Below are 483 nucleotides of genomic sequence, written 5' to 3'. Positions count from 1 at the left end.
TGTCTGGAAAGGTTATCGTAATGACTAATTTCTCTTACATTATTGACAGTAATATCATGATCATTTACCGGCATGATTGCAATAATGGTAATGCTCATTGACAAAACGATTTCATTACGGTTATCATAATCATCGTTATTATAGTTATATATTTTTTTTTTGTAGAATAATCGTAAAAGTAGTGTTAGTAGTAGTAGTAGGCAATAATATTATTATTTCAATAACTATCATTAATTCTACTAATACTATTTCTACTGTTACTACCATTACTAACACAGAAGATACGATACAGTCGTTATTATTACTAAACTTGTTCTTACTTATAGTTGCTTTCATCTTCGTTACGAGAGAAACAAAAAAAATCGTAAATTAATATGTTTGTTTTTGTTGTAAATGAGATGAAGAAACAAATAGATAAAATATTTCACTGCAGATGAAAATGAAATTCGTAGCAAAGAAACGCCCAACAAAGGGGGTATTTTG

The 483-nt window shown here is 28.0% G+C and overlaps 1 protein-coding gene across 2 annotated transcripts in view; it reads right to left on the bottom strand.

The window, feature by feature from the left end:
- The window catches only part of LOC119586830, a gene marked incomplete in the record, with an annotated part of 64172 nt that overhangs the window by 63136 nt on the left and 553 nt on the right, over window positions 1-483 (bottom strand).

This window comes from Penaeus monodon, chromosome 22 (assembly GCF_015228065.2).
Source record: "Penaeus monodon isolate SGIC_2016 chromosome 22, NSTDA_Pmon_1, whole genome shotgun sequence".
Taxonomy (NCBI): domain Eukaryota; kingdom Metazoa; phylum Arthropoda; class Malacostraca; order Decapoda; family Penaeidae; genus Penaeus; species Penaeus monodon.
The sequence above is the reverse complement of the archived record's forward strand: the minus strand, read 5'-3'. Positions and strand labels throughout refer to the sequence as shown.